General features: G+C 43.6%; 1 protein-coding gene across 11 annotated transcripts in view; it reads left to right on the forward strand.

Moving 5' to 3' along the window:
• Positions 1-16,006, forward strand: part of LOC119957306 (alpha-(1,6)-fucosyltransferase) — a 933,359-nt gene that overhangs the window by 303,582 nt on the left and 613,771 nt on the right. The window lies entirely within an intron of this gene.

Genomic DNA, 16,006 nt, shown 5'->3' on the forward strand with positions numbered 1-16,006 from the left:
TATGTATCCCTGAGGGAAAGCTTGTTTGAAGGCGCAGTTTCCATGGATCGCTGTGAAGCTGCTCCAGGGTTCATGGCACATTGCCTGTGATATCACAAAGTAGTCTCAAAGGGGGATTGTCTTCAGACTAGCTTTTCCTAGTTTTTCATCTGTCCAAGTGTTTTATTTTTGCAAGTGGAGATTAATGCTTTCTTCACATAACTACAATTTTAAGCAGCTCAGCCACCAAGGCTTTAATATGGACAGACGTTTATCTTCTCCTGTTGCTTTCACTGAATCTCTGGGAAATAAAAAAAGGTCCATGGCATTCATTAATGAATAGAATTTACAGCATGGAAACAGGCGATGTGGCCGAATGGGTCTAAACCAGTGTTTATACCTGTACCCATGTGCGCCTCCTCCTTTTGATCTATATCCTACCACATCAGCATATTATTTCATGCCTATCTCCTCTATTTAGATCCCCCTTAAATGCAGCTGTGCTTTTTACCTTGACTATTACATGTAGCAGCGAATTCCACACTCGTAAGTCAACTAATTTCTCCTAAATCGCTTATTGGACTTATTAGTGCTTACTGTGTCTCAAATTCTCAAGAGAGTAAAATTGTGAAGGTTTCTTTCAAACTCTTTGGACTTTGGGCATAAAAATCTGGTCCCACTGATCTCTACGGCCCTTCGCGTGGACTGCCTGCCCCACCACCGTCGAACCCGCCGGGGTGATCGCCTTCGGCGGGAAATGGGAAGACCATAAAATTTCACTCTTTGTTTATAACAAATAGTCCCGAGAAGAGTATTTGAGCTATAAATGCGGTTGCAAAGTCAAGCATTGCATTTAACAAAATGAGAATGTATTCGTGTTACAAAGGAAATTAGATATCCATGTTTAATTCCTAAACTTGCAATGGACAAGAGCGTCACTGTGATTAATGACAGTGAAGTAACAAGGCAGGAAATACAGAATGAACAGTAGGACTCTAGGAAGTACAGAGGACCAGAGGGACCTTGGGGTGCATGTCCAAAGATTCCTGAAGACAGCACTTGAGATACCGTAGCACACAAAGCTATGGCCCAAGTGTTAGAAAATGGAATTAGAATTCATGGCGTTTATTGGCTTTTGCAGACATGATGGCCCGAAGGGCCTCTTTCTGTGCTGTAAAACTATGACTCTTTACCGCTGACGTTGTCTGATGCATAAGTGAAGTCGCTGGGGTTCTGTGAATTACAAGTGCTATCACTCGTGCTCGTCTTACATTAGCACATCCAGCTGGTGAAAATAGTCAGCAAGTGACAGTCTGGTAAAGACTGATGGATGACCCGTGTGGATTTCTGCAGTGATTTTGAGGAAAGGTTTGCACAATTGTAGCGGAGCTGACATCAGCAATATGTATGCTAATTAGAACCCATAATCGGCAATGGATTTTTGAATTCGGAACAACACACCATTGTCAAGATAACTGATTCTATTTTAACAGTTTGAACTAATCCATTACTCTGGTGTCATCAGTGTGGACTTGATAAGGATTTGCAAATCTGATCATGGTCCACCTGAGCTCTAATTTCAAGTCACTTTCTTAAGGGAACTTCAATCATGTTACACTGTATAGTCATGATCAGGAAGTGGGTGGTGGGGGGAGGGGTCAGCATGGGAGCATATGGAGGCGGCTTCATGCAAGGGTACCAGTTTGGGGGCATTGGTAACTGCGCCTCTGCCGTTCCCGCCGGCACGGTACTCCACCAGCCCCGTGGTGGTGGCGGCCCTGAGAGTCCGGGGGCAAAGGAGTAGACATGTGGGAGCATCGGGAGCATCGGTCTGGTCCCCAATCTGTAATAATCACCGGTTTGCCCCAGGAGGTATGGATGGGGGGTTCCAGATATAGCGGAGAGCAGGGATTGAGAGGATGGGGGATATGTTTATAGAGGGGAACTTTCTGAGTATGAGGGCGCTGGAAGAGAAGTTTGGGTTGGCGAGGGGAAACAGATTTGGGTATCTGCAGGTGTGGGACTTCCTACGTAAACAGGTGTCAGCCTTTCCGCTCCTACCACTAAGGGGGATTCAGGACAGGGTAGTTTCCAGAGAGTGGGTAGGAGAAGGGAGCGTCTTGGACATTTACAAGGAACTTATGGGGTCAGAGGAGACGCAGACCGAGGAGCTGAAGTGCAAGTGGGAGGAGGAGCTCAGAGGAGAGATAGAGGATGGTCTATGGACGGATGCATTGAGTATAGTCAACGCGTCCGCAACATGTGCCAGGCTTAGCCTGATACAATTTAAGGTTGTTCACCGGGCTCACATGAGCAGATTCTTTGGGGTGTCGGAAGACCCGGGAATCCAGGAGGAGAAAGAGGCAGGCATTCTGGTCTTTGCTTCCCTGGTAGCCCGGAGTCAGATACGATTAGCTTGGAGGGACTCAAAGCCCCTGAAGTCAGAGACCTGGCTATCGGACGTGGCTAGCTTCCTCTGTTTGGAGAAAATCAAGTTTGCCCTGAGAGGGTCCCTGTTAGGATTCGCCCGGAGGTGGCAACTGTTCGTCGACTTCTTTGCGGAAAATTAATCGTCAGCAGAAGGTGGGGGGGGGGGGGGGGGGGGGGGTAGTTTAGCTTAGAGTAGGGGGTTAATAAAAGCTGGACCTGTAAGGAAGGGAGACGGCTTTTGCACTATGTTTATAGATTCATGGACATTGTTTATTGTGTTGTTGTTATAATATCAAAAAATACCTCAATAAAATGTTTATTTAAAAAAACGTGTTACACTGATATTAGAGTCATAGAATTATAGAATCGCTACAATGCAGAAGGGAGGCCATTCAACCCATTGGGTCTGCACAGCCCTCTGAAAGAGCACCCTACCTAGGCTCACTTCCCCATAACACTACCTAACCTTTGGACACTGAGAGGCAATTTACGATGGTCAATCCACTTAACCTGTACAAATTTGGACTTTGGGTCTTTGATGTATCCTATTGTTTTTGAGTTCAGATATACACAGATGTTCAATCCAAGTCTGAATGGAGCTTTGACATGAGTGGGTTCAATTCTGAAATCAAGGTTTGCAGAGCTTGCACTTTTTAAAATATAAATTTAGAGTACCCAATTCATTTATTTCCAATTAAGGGGCAATTTTGCGTGGCCAATCCACCTAACCTGCACATCTTTGGGTTGTGGGGGAGAATGTGCAAACTCCACATGGGCAGTGACCCAGAGCTGGGATCGAACCTGGGACCTCGGTGCCATGAGGCTGCAGTGCTAATCACTGCACCACTGAGCTGCCCCGAAAGTCGTAGATACAGGCATGAACAAAAAAAGTATTTTTTTGCTGAGGAGACTCTTTAAGAATCAAAATATTCTGTTATGTCTCTAGTTATGTTATGGATGAGTGCTCCATGTAACCGGTGTTGTAGCTGTACAGCACTGTAAGATGTAGCTTCAACTACTGTCAGTTGGTCCAAATTAATGTTTAGCTCAGTGCCCTGTGCTGTTGTCAAGGGGGGTAAAATCACCTGAGCTTCCTGTCTCTCACCATCTACTGACTTCTGTTGATTGGGCAATGGGGAAGCTTTGGCTCGGCTGCATTGCCAATGAGTTCGTACATGGGCAGTGCAGCTGGAGACTGACCAGCCCATTGAAATGAGAGACCTGGCCTCGTACCCCAGCACCAATCAACCCATTGAGGAGGGGAGAAAATCGGCTGCATCAGAACGGAATCTATTCAGTAATCTGCAGTTAATAGACCAGCTGTCTGGTCGTGATTTCCATTCGAGAGTCTGATGTTCCAGGGAGTCTCAGAGCTGAAAAGCAGCAATCAATTTGGCAGAAACCGCAACCTTTGGATTTCAGGATAAAATAATTACGGATATTTCTTTTTCCTCCTCACTGTGGCGCAGATTCTCGAACGTTATTGCCAAATCAGTGGAATGGAACTCCAAGAAGGTTATGCTGTGCCTGGGGTTCTGCTTGGCCTGTTACACTGATTGTGTCGAATTCATAGGCACACAGGAAATGGGAGCAGATGTAGGCCATTCAGCCCATTGAGCTTGCTCTGTCATTCAGCTAGAACATGGATGATCTACCTCAACACGATCCACATATATCTTGATAACTTTAATAAGCTAGAAATGTATCCATCTTCGTTGAACATACTCGATGACTAAGCCTCCATAGCTGTCTGAGTAGACAGTTCCAAAGATTTACCATCCTTTGAATGAAGAAATTCGGCTTCATCTCAGCCCTAAAGGTTTACTCCTTATCTTGAGACCGGTATGGGACAATTGGGCGCGGCCGTTTTGGCGCGGCTGTTTGGACGCAGCCGTTTGGGCGCCATGGGACAATTGGGCGCAGCCAATTTGGCGCGGCCGTTTGGGCGCAGATGACAGAATTTTTTTAAGTTTTTGTGGCTAGTAAATTGTTGCAAGTAAATTGTTGCAAGATTCAGTATCATTCGAAGGAAGGACTTAAGAGCACGCTTAAAACTGTAAATTAAAAGATGAGCTTTAAAAGGTTTTTAAACTAACTTTATTGTAAATTAAAAACCTTAAATTAGTTCATTTAGTTAAAAACCTTAAATTAGTTCATTTAGTTTAGTTCATTTGGTAATTATGAGCAAGGCTCCTCAAGTACTCGATAGCATCCATGTTTTCAAATTTATGAACAGTTTCATGTATTCTTTTATCTGCATCTCTATACTTTTTTAGTTTTTGTGGCGGTTCATGGCCGGCTAGTAACCTTTCATAATATGCACCTCTACCTTTCTGTACTTTACGCAGGCCATCAATTAGTTTCCATATGGTGGGATGATGCATGCCAAGTTCATATTTCAATCGATGGTGGGCTGCCTCCGCATTATTGTTTGTGCGGTCTTCCCCGTTTAATGTTCTCCGATAAAGGTTCCAAATCTCAGGGCGAAATAAAGGTGTTCGTCTACCATTTCATTGTCTGTTCAGATGACCAACATATGTATCTTAAAACCAGTTGAGTAAATCTTGAAGTTCTTGCGGCAGTTGAGTCGCTAAAGCATCCAGATATTCATCGATTTTGTTCAAAGGTACAAAGGCAATGGCAATAACCATTTTAGCTTTTAACGCGAAATCTGGATCAGTGTTATACAAACTACGGAACCCCATACTAGCTAGATGTTTTTGCATATTTTGAGCTAAATGAAAAAAACATCCTTTTATTTGAACATCAGGGAATATGTCTTTCATAGCACTGTGCGCAGCTTGTTCATAATCACAGACGATTGAACTGGGTTTCAAGTTGGGTTCGATTTCTTTCAATAATGCGAACATTCTCGCATATGTGGTGCGTTGCTTGTTGGGCAAAAGAGCATAAACCGTAGGAGTAACTCCTCAGTGTTTTTTTACCATAATTACATAAATCTGAGAAAAGAGGCTGGGAGCAATACTGAATGTGCCATCTGCAAACCACATATCAGATGTCAATAAGTGCTGTAGCCAGCTCTGTCTTCCGAAGATTAATATCCGGTCGTGACCTGGTCCGCTATCACAAAGTAAAAAAATTTCTTCCACTCCTGGTTGAGGGACATATATCCTGTAGCATTCTGGCACAATCAATTGTTGTAAATCACTTGGACTGGCACAATCAATTGTTGTAAATCACTTGGACTGGTGGGGGCGTTCAATACATAATTACGCTTTCTGCTTATCATTCTCCTCAAAGCAGATATATTAGGAATGGCTGTTAGACTAGCTTGGGATATGTCTGTCAAACATTCATTAACAACTACAGTCGGTGCCTCAAGGGTTTCCTGTGCTCTCTTTTTTATTTTAGTTTTCACGAGTGCAACCTCTACTTGTGCAGCAGAAGCATCATGCGAATGGCTGTTCAGCTGCCTCACCACGTTTGCAGCTTTAGTATGGAGCCGTGCTTTGCACCGGTTTTTTTGCTCACAACGCCAAAATTTCACTTCGCTGTCACCTTTGCTTGTTTTGTCAAAGACGTAAAGGAATCCGTTATGAACAAATTTTTCTTTACCACGTTTCGTTGATGCTTCCTTAGCCATCATATGGGTATGCGAATTGGTTTAGTTAAAAAATATATAAAATGATGGTGATAGAACGAAACACTTGTGACAACGGACCCGCACCAGCAACCAACTCAACTGAGGCTAATTTACAAATAAAGAAATGTTATTATGGCCAAAACGTCCGGCGCCAAAACGTCCAGCGCCAAAATAGCCGGCGCCAAAACGGCCGCGCCACAATGGCCGCGCCAAAACGTACCTAACCCTCCTGAGACTGTCTCTGGTCTGAAACCCCCAATCCACTACCCCCGCCATCCCAGGGGTAGACAAGGTAGTCACGAGGATACTGGGAGGACGTGGGTACAAAAGGGGTCTGCAGTATGGGAGTTAGCCCCGGAGTAGAGACAGACATCCAACATGTAAGAGCTCTGTACTATTAATAAACCCTCATTGCTGTTAGTCCAGTGTCGTCAGTTATTGCAACCCAGTAAATTCCCCACTAGGCATCAGTCGGGAGAACCATTATTGCAGCCGTATTATGGCAAATATATCCTTCCCTAGGTAAGGAGACCAAAACTGCACACGATACTTAAGATGTTTTCTTACCAAGGCTCAAGACAACTGCAGCAAGAATTATCACTCCTATACTCAAATCCTCTTGTGATGAACGGCAACAAAATATTTGCCTTTTCCATTTGCTTGTTGCAACGGTATCCCAACTTGAAACAGGTTCATGTGTGTGCTTTAGTTTTTTTAATTGTATGAGGAGTCACGTGAAACTCTAGTGAGAATAACCAGCCCAGGAATAATTGTGTAACAATTATTAAAGACTATTTAGGAAATTAAAGAAAAAAACAACTATACACGAACAGACTACAATATTCGAGAATATTTAAGTATATGAATCACTAAACTCACACACACTTTATGTAGAACTTACTCCTTATTCCAAAATATATCTAAGATCCCCGAACTCCTTACCCCTTTCCCAAAACAACATCCAAATTAAGTAAATCTATCAGTCAAATCCAGATAACAGTTACCATATAATACACGAATGATAATCAAGTGTGCAAAATATCTTTTCCTGGTCCAGTGAAGATATTCAAAGTGCTTTTATGATGGTTTCTGCACAACCATAGCTCTATAAGACTGAGATGTAAAAATGGACCTCTCCGGCTGTTAGAAACAGGCAAGCCAGTTTTACATCTGAGGGTGATGGAAATTATTTCATTTGTTTTGCCCTTTGATTCTTATCTGTGTGAATGACTGTCTGTCTCTGTCATATTCTTTGACTCTAGAAATTAGCATGTGTATACTTCCATTGATCCCTCACAGTTGTCTTGGTAAGCTGTTTCTATTAACAGGGCTATTTACACCAGTTTCTGTCCGTATACCTCTTCATCCTGATACTGGGAAAGTCTCAGCTCATCGTGCCTTTTGAATGCTGGTGACTACTGTTGCTAGGCAGATTTCCAGCCGTTGCTGGCAGATTGCTGTTACTAGGCAAATCCATGACACTATAATAGCAGAGCAGTTTATGACATTAAATGGGATGGAAAAGTTAAATACAAAGCACATGTCAATATAAGTCATGACAAAAATTCAAACAGATGGTTGGCAAATTTGGACTGTTTCAGAAAGAAATTCTTCATGCACAGTCATCAATAATTTGAATATATATATTTGGGTAAGATATTGGAGGAATAAACCTTAGTGATGTAGGAGCAAATTGAACACAGTGAGACGCTTTACTCTCCAACCAGATGATCCAACCAGACACAAAGTAATTGTTTAGTTTCCCACCATTTCCTATTTCCCATTATAAATTGTCCTATCTCCACCTGTAATGGACACTCATTTGTCCTTTTCACATACTTAAAGAAGCTTTTACAGTTTGCCTGTATATTTCTCGCCAGCTTGCATTTATATTCGTTTCGCCCTTTATCAATTTCTTGGTCTAATTTTGCTCGTAATCCTCAGGCTTATCACTTCTGGCATTTTTTAAACCTTTTACTTTGATCTAATGTAATCTTAGCCATGATTGTATCTGTTTTTTTTTGTCTCAAAGAATTATATATTTTTTGTAGATCATGTAATACGACTTTAAATATTAGCCATCACCTTTAAAGCTTTTAAAATATATTTGCTCAATTGCACGGTAGCACAATGGTTAGCACTGTTACTTCACAGCGTTATGGTCCCAGGTTCGATTTCCGGCTTGGCTCACTGTCTGTGCGGAGTCTGCATGTTCTCCCCATGTCTGTGTGGCTTCCTCCAAGTGCTCCAATTTCCTCCCAGAAGTCCCGAAAGACGTGCTGTTGGGTAATTTGGACATTCTGAATTCTCCCTCTATGTACCCGAATAGGTGCCGGAATGTGGCGACTAGGGGCTTTTCACAGTAACTTCATTGCAGTGTTAATGTAAGTCTACTTATGACACTCAAAGATTATTATTATTATTAATATAGGCTGTGCAGCTTTTCTCAACCACAGTGACCTTGAAATTATCTGTGGCGAAAACTTCAAAATGGCTCTTGCTGTAAATTATTATTGTTAGCATTTGTTAACTGTTGATCTTAATTTAACTTCTCTTCAGGGCTTGTCTCGTGGTTTAATGTATAGACTCACAGAATTTAAGGTGCAGAAGGAGGCCATTTGGCCCATCGAGTCTGCACGGTCCTTGGAAAGAGCACCTCACTTAAGCCCATGCCTCCACCCTATCCCCGCAACCCAATAACCCCACCCAACCTTTTTTGGACACTAAGGGCAGTTTATCATGGCCAATCCACCTAACCTGCATATCTTTGGACTGTGGGAGGAAGCCAGAGCACCCGGAGGAAACCCACGCAGACACTGGGAGAATGCGCAGAGACTCTATAAAAGCACTCTTTGGAAGGACACACTTTCCAACTTGTTGCCTTGTTGGTGTTGAGTTTCATCTTTTTTACACTGGCCGAGGTAAAAAAAAGCACGGAAAGAGCAGCTAAGGTTCCTGCTCCTGCCGCAGTCGAGCATCTTTGGCTGCAAGCTGCTGTTGGGTGAGAGTAAACTCAGGTGTGAATGTGATTACTGCCAGCCTTAGGCCTACCTCAAGCGGTTTGAAGACACCTGCAGGAGCTGACAGCTGTCCATTCCCTAAGCTAAATCTGTCAAGTGTCAGGGAAATGTTAGCCCTTTGGGGAATCCAGTTTTTTTCAAATTTGGAGCAGGTGCACTCTGTCTGATGTATTTCCCTATTGCCTTTATTATTTATAGGCTCCAAATTATGTTCACATAAGACCGGCAATTTTTCCTTGTTTTTGATAAAGATCTCTAATTTTATATTCCACAACAGAAAACATAAAACAAAACTATCCTCTCCAGCTTTCAGATCTGTGCTTCCATGTTACCCTTCTCTGTAATGGAGATGACTTTGGCTGATAGTGTACCAGTGATGGTGTATCCCTTTACAGGCCCAGCTTAGTCCTTCTTCAGTGTCTCCTCTTGTAGTTGCACCTGGTCATGTTGCCAGTTCTCATGCGGATCCACTGTGGAATTGGCTGGTTCTGCTTATTCACCTTAGTGAGGAATCGATTGAAGGTTTTGTGGGATGGCACGGCCAAACGTCCAATCCGGCTGCCTCAAAGACCGGAAATAGGAAGTGACCCGCCATTTTTCCTATGAAGTGAAAAGTATATCTCTCCTCTCATTCTCCTTTTCCCCCCTTATCCCTATCCCTATCCCTGGCACTGACTTTGCCCCTCTTAACAAAAAAACCAACCAGAGCCTAATGTTGTTCCCTCCAGTAAAAACAGGAAATGCCATTACCTTCATCCCTTATCTCTGCCACTTTTCATCTTTCTTTCTTGTTTTCCTGTGGTTGTTACACTCCACTCAATTTTTGTGTAACGATCTCTCTTTTCTTCTCTTGTTTTTCGCTTTATCGTTTGAGTCGTGAGTTTTCGGGCCGTTTCATCTGTTTCTCCTTCCATCTTTCCCTCCCTCTCTGTATTTACTACTGTGTTTAATTCTCGCCACCAGTCAGATGGCAAAGCTCTTGAGACTGTCCTTCACATCCTTGAAGGCAGGGGCTTGAGCTCCGACTGCCCATGGTTGACTCGTCTTCTGTTGTCTCTATTATAATAATAATAATCGCTTATTGTCACAAGTAGGCTTCAATGAAGTTACGGTGAAAAGCCCCTAGATGCCACGTTCCGGCGCAAGTTCGGGGAGGCTGGTACGGGAATTGAATCCGCACTGCTGGCATTATTCTGCATTGCAATCCAGCTATTTAGCCCACTGTGTGAAACCAGCACCTAACTCTAACGCAGTACTGCAAGCTTGTTAGCTGATTCAAGGATTCGTTCATCCATCTTTCGATGGTACGTCCTCCAGCGATGATCTCGCTTCCCTCCTCCAGGTGCTTCTTCACTTAAAAGGTTTTGGTGCTTCCGAGAGTGAGCCTACTTTCTTAACTGTCAGCCAACACTCACCATTGTCCGGTAACAGTTACTATTGTCTGTCATTGAGTGGTGTTAAACGAATGGATGCTGTGGTATGAAGAGACAAAAGTCCAGCTCCTTTTCACAAACACCTTTATTTCACTTTAACAGACTCTGCACTAAACTCAATCATCACATCACAAGATCCAGAGTCGACCTGAAGCCCCTTTACATATCAGTGTCAATCATTGAACACTTAACATAAATGAGACAATCATTGAACACTGAACATAAATGAGACAACTAATTGCAATGTCTCTTAACCCATTACGTAACAAGTGGCGCCTTTTAACAGCTGCCCTTGCGTGTTTTCTCTATTCTGCTTGTCTTGTTATCCCCCCCCCCTCACATACTTGACCGCTTGTGGCATTCATGTTATTCTAGCCAGTTTGAGACTCTTTAACTGCTCCTTTCCATTTCATTTTCAGTTCTGTATGTATTGCTCCCAGCCAGCGTTCATACCTGAATCAATGTGAGTGCTGTGTTAGAAATTCAAGGTCATCCATCTTGTGCACAGATGCTCTTTGTGAGCTGTTCCTCAGTATTTGCAGCTTCTGAGTTGTTACTTTGTGAGCACTTAATAATGAGGCAAGGTTCGAAATTTAAGAGACCCGCACAGAGGCTCAGGCTATAGGTCAAGGACTCCTTGCGGAGACTCTGTGCTAGGACGTTCCTCAGCCATTTTAAAACTTATTCTTTCTATGCAGGCATCACTGGCAAGGCTGGCATTTGCCACTCATCCCTAATTCCCCGTGAACTGAATGGCTTAGTAGGCCATTTCGGAGGTAGACTTGCTCACCCTCCATTTCTTTGAGCATTTCTCATTACCAGATATCAAAATATTGAAAATGGAGGCAAAAGACCCTTTGGCTGAAAGTCATCCAATTGGGTAGTAAGTCTTTTTTTCCTTTCTAATTGGTCAGGAAGACAGTGTGTCACAAGGATGGATGTGTTGGATGACTGATGGCTGGGGTGTGTGGGCAGGTCATGTGATGAAGCCTCCAGGAATACATTTAATCACAGTTGGCAACACTTTTCAGAGGGCAGTTCAGAGTGAAACACATTACTAGTTGCATGTCGGCCAGATTGGATGAAGCTGGAAAATTTCCTTCCCCAATGGATATTAGTGAACCCGATGGGTTTTATCTCAAACAATGATTGTTGCCACTGTCACCATTACTCCACATTTACTCCAGATTTCACAGTGCCAGGAACCCAAGGTTCAATTCCGGCCTCGGGTGACTGTATGGAGTTTGCACCTTCACCCCATGTCTGCATGGATTTCCTCCGGGTGCTCCGGTTTCCTCCCACAGCCCAAAGATGTGCAAGTTAGGTGGATTGGCCATGCTAAATTGCCCCATCATGTCCAAAAGATTAGGTAGGGTTATGGGGGATAGATGAAGGTGTGGGATTAAATAGGGTGCTCTTTCCTAGGGTCGGTGCAGATTCTACGGGCTGAATGGCCTCTTTCTGCACTGTTGGAATTCTATGATTCTATGCCACCATCTTCCCTTGCTGGCTTTGACCCTCCTGTTACTCACTGTCTTGGTTATATGCCTGAGAAACGCTTTCCAGAGCCAGACCCTGAAGGTCTGCAAGTGTTTGTGGAATTGCTGCACTATGAATCGTTTCCCTCTGGAGAGAACAGGAGAAAATATTTTGGCAATATTAAAAACCTCTAACAAAGGCCGATTCTCCAGTACCATTAGCCCTACCGGGGATTCCTGCTAGCCCATTGAATCAGGCGTGAGGCCCAAAATGGGATTCTCGCCATGCGTCAAACCCGTACAAATCTCCTGGCCTGCTACCCCTAGCGAGATCAAGTTCTTGTTCAGAAACGGTGAGGAACTGATCAGATCTCATTGGCATCTATTTCAATCTCACTGGCGAGACTGGAATGGAATGATGTGGCCTCCTGGGATGGTCCTGCCTGCCTCCCCCAACTGGAGATCCTGCTAGCTCAAATCACAGCTGGTATCTAAAAGATGCCAGGGCACCAAAGAGGAGCAAGGGGTCAGTACTCTGTCCACACTAACATCCGGGGTGCCAGTGAGGCCCTTCAGGGGTGGTGAAGGTCAGGGGAGGAAGGGCTTAGACTGAGCTGAAGGGAATCAAGTGGAGGATCGTTCCTGGGAAGAAGGTTGTGTGGCAAGTCTTCATTCTTGCCTTGAAAACCTTTAAACTCTCTCCCAGCATGTCAACAATAATGAGCAGTCAGAAGAAGGTAAAAGTCTTAACTTTGATGTGCAACTTCATTCCCCTTTAACTTTTGCCTGTGGGTTTGCTGAGAAGCCTAAAAGCTTTGAACTGATTGTTTGCATTCAATTACATGACATTTTACAAGTCACTCGATTGACAGGTCCAGGCTATTTCAAAGGAGGGATAAGCTTTGTCAATTTCTGTAGCTCTTCACAGTCCACTAACTCTTGACGTGCTTCCTCTTTTGGGCAAGTGCTGTTGCAGTTTTTAAAAAAGTGTTTGTTTCTTTGTTCTGAAATGCTTCCTAGAAAGAGCGTGTATTGTTTCTAACTGCAGTATTTTTCTGCTGGAGTATTCTCTGTTCTGAAGTCCTTCCTAGAAAGACCACGTGCTCCGTCTGAGCAGTGCTCCCTGACAAATTGGCAGGTGTCAAGTTTTTACTGCCAGTGTGTTGGGTGCACTGCCAAGGAGCAGGGATTGATTGGGGGCCCTTGAAGGGCAGAGTGGCCTGAAGGGGGGGCCTGAAGGGAGGGGAGAGCCTTTGGCGAACCAATAAAGTGGTGTCGCTCATTTGGAGTTGGGGGGATGAGGCCTTTGCCAGCGACTTGCTGGGGGGACGTTACCAGTGATTTGTCGTAGGATGGGTGGAGTGGCGGGGGTTGGTGGGTGACTGCATTTATTTTAAAGGACTCTCTGATCTCTGATCCTGCCTTGCTGGTTTCTTTGGGTCCCATGCCATGAATCACCTCTGACTTCAAAAAGATTTCTAAGTGTGGCTGGATTGCTATCTGGATTGCGCTGATCCAGCCGACAGGAATCACAGCTGGTTTCCTGCCAGAGACCACACTAAGACATTTTCTGGGAGAATTCTGTCCGTACAGTGTGTTACAATATTTTTAGCCTTGTCCTGACAATTATTGAAGATGATGCTAATATTGATAACTGGCACAAATAACAATAATCTTTATTGTCACAAGTAGGCTTACATTAACACTGCAATGAATGTACTGTGAAAATCCCCTAGTCGCCACACTCTGGCGCCTGTTCGGGTACACAGAGGACGAATTCAGAATGTCCAAATTACCTGACAGCACGTCTTTCGGGACTTGTGGGAGGAAACCAGAGCACCCGGAGGAAACACACGCAGACACAGGGAGAATTACAGACCCTGAGCCAAGCCGGGAATTGAATCTGGGAACCTGGAGCTGTGAAGCAACAGTGCTGCCCACTGTTCTACAGTGCTGCCCATGTTCACAACATAGCTCTTCTTCATTATCTAAACTACTAACAGTTGAAATAATTTTTAACTGTGTCAAGGTACATTTGTTTCTACACTGGGGCCACACACCAGCAGGTTGATTACAGATGTCAAAAAGTTACTACTTTACAGGGAATAAAAGTAATGATCCAGAGTTGTGGCCAAGCTTCATACAATATGGGTAATAGGTTTTTATTTTCAAGAAGGATTGAAATTGAATATATTCCAATGTATATTAAGCCAAACCTAAGATGGTGTTTGCCCATTCTTGGCACATTTTATTCTTTGTGTCCATCTCTATTCTCTCTCTGCTGCTTATCTGGTCCCCAGCCCTGCTAATCATGTGACAATCTTACCCCCACTTCTGTACATTCAAACTAATGATCCTTCTATTACTTATGTCGATTTGCTCTTCCCTTCCCTAATGTTTGTGTGTCATTGCTCTCTGTCCCTCTGCTGTTTTCTTTGCCCTCTTTTCACTGAATTTTGTGCCTGTTCCTTCTTTCCTGTGCCTGTCCCTTGGCCAACCTCTTATCCCACTCCCCAGCCCCCTCCACAATCTCTACCCCCCCCACCCCCCTCCCAAAGTATTTATGTCAACACCTCCCCTTTTGGTACCCAGCGTGATTGCTCCAAAAAAATATTGTTGTCGTTCACCCCCACCCCTCAGACCACAAAGACAACATTTCTGATATGCCAACCCTCCGTGCAGTTGCCTCCATCAGTACGTTTTTGTGTCTCCATGGACATGAGGGGTGGAACTCATTCCGTTTGCAAGCTCTCTCTTTGTGATAAATTAAATAAAGATTTCTCATCTGTCGTAATTACATGAAATCTAGTTTCAATGATTCGGGCACATGCCAGGATCCGTTCTGCAAGTATCCAGAGCAATGTGGAGTCTATTATTCACCAATAAGTCTCCAGATTAATTGCTACTATTTATTTGTGCTTGAATGGTTACATATCACTGGGCTTCTTCGCACTCCAGTTGATTCTCAGCTAATTTATTTTCCGATACAATCACACATGCGACAGTTGAACCAAGAAGAAATATATTTGCACTTTGCCATACAGTGCAGCCCTGGGTTCTGCGCCACTCTGACTTGATCATCAGCATTTTTGGCAGAAATGTACAATTATATGGCCCTTTGGCAATCAAAATCATCCTAAAATGCCATCGCAAGGACACATTCAAAAGAAAGGGTGCCGAAGCAAAGGAGGAGCCAGGGTGGGTGGCAGGAAGCCCAGAGTATTAAGAAAGATCATAGACCTCCTCTAGTGGGTAGGGTATTGAGCTGGGTTACTAATCACGTGATTTTATACGGGTTTATTAGAAGCTGTGGGGAGATAATAACCTGTAAATAACTGCAAATAGTAGCTTAATCTGCCACAAGCAGCCACAGATACAAAACATCTATTAGTGTGACATTTTTTGTCCACTGTTGCAATAGTTACAGTGGTTTTGTTTAAATAATTTAAATAACTGAGACCTTATATACAGCATTTTCCTGTTGTCTCTTTTAGCTCTGTTAGAACGGTAAACATTCTGGTATGACTACTGAAAATAGTAACTTCTGGGCTGATATCATTGATTCACCACCACCTTAATGCCCTGCTGCCTCTTCTGAATCTACACCTCTGAATGTGACGCGTGTACTTTTACATTTTTATGATTTTCACCATCTGTTTCGACTGTACTATTGCATAACGGAAACAAATTGCGTTAAATGAAAGCTTTATTGAAAGTGCAGCACGGTAGATTCCAGAGCAGATTTGCGACGTAGTGGTGAAAGAGCTCAGTTTAAAGTTTGGGCAGTCTCGCAGCAAGACGAAGAAAGATGTGATTCCATCCGTACACCCATCCCAAACCCTCTGCATCTCAGTGCTTTAAGTGTGATCCTCAACAGTTCAAGTTAAGTGCGCTATGGGGAGGATGACAGAGTTGGACGAGTAAAGAAACATAGCAACAGTTTCAGACAGGAACAGACTATCGACCCATTTAACTTAAACTTAGCCACATTATATCCATGGTGGACCTCCAGCGATCTTGGATGTCCTTTGCTGTCAAGAACCTATATAATAATAATAATCT

Source organism: Scyliorhinus canicula, chromosome 2, assembly GCF_902713615.1.
Source record: "Scyliorhinus canicula chromosome 2, sScyCan1.1, whole genome shotgun sequence".
Taxonomy (NCBI): Eukaryota; Metazoa; Chordata; class Chondrichthyes; order Carcharhiniformes; family Scyliorhinidae; genus Scyliorhinus; species Scyliorhinus canicula.